Source organism: Penaeus monodon, chromosome 15, assembly GCF_015228065.2.
Source record: "Penaeus monodon isolate SGIC_2016 chromosome 15, NSTDA_Pmon_1, whole genome shotgun sequence".
Lineage (NCBI taxonomy): Eukaryota > Metazoa > Arthropoda > Malacostraca > Decapoda > Penaeidae > Penaeus > Penaeus monodon.
The window spans coordinates 7,409,020-7,409,266 of record NC_051400.1 but is presented as its reverse complement, the minus strand read 5'-3'; the positions used below and the strand labels follow the sequence as shown (position 1 = coordinate 7,409,266).

The following is a 247-nucleotide window of genomic DNA, read 5'->3' as shown; positions in this document are numbered from 1 at the left end:
AAATCCAATATTATTTTACCAAACAGAAATCTACTGGCAGCAAAAAAGTGATATGAAATATATTTCGGAAAAAAATTCAAGAAATAAATTGCCAGTTTGAAATTGCCAACATGTGAGCATTTCTTTTTCTCTCCTCTGGATTCCAAGAATCTAAATGAAGTCTCGAGACACGGACGGAAATCAAGAAAGTAAAGATGAAAATGATGCAAAAATGACAGTTGGAAATTGATAAACAATTTTATTAAGT

The 247-nt window shown here is 30.4% G+C and overlaps 1 protein-coding gene across 1 annotated transcript in view; it reads right to left on the bottom strand.

Moving 5' to 3' along the window:
• Positions 1 to 247, bottom strand: part of LOC119582198 — a 9,050-nt gene that overhangs the window by 3,447 nt on the left and 5,356 nt on the right. The gene's annotated exons all lie outside the window — the stretch shown is intronic.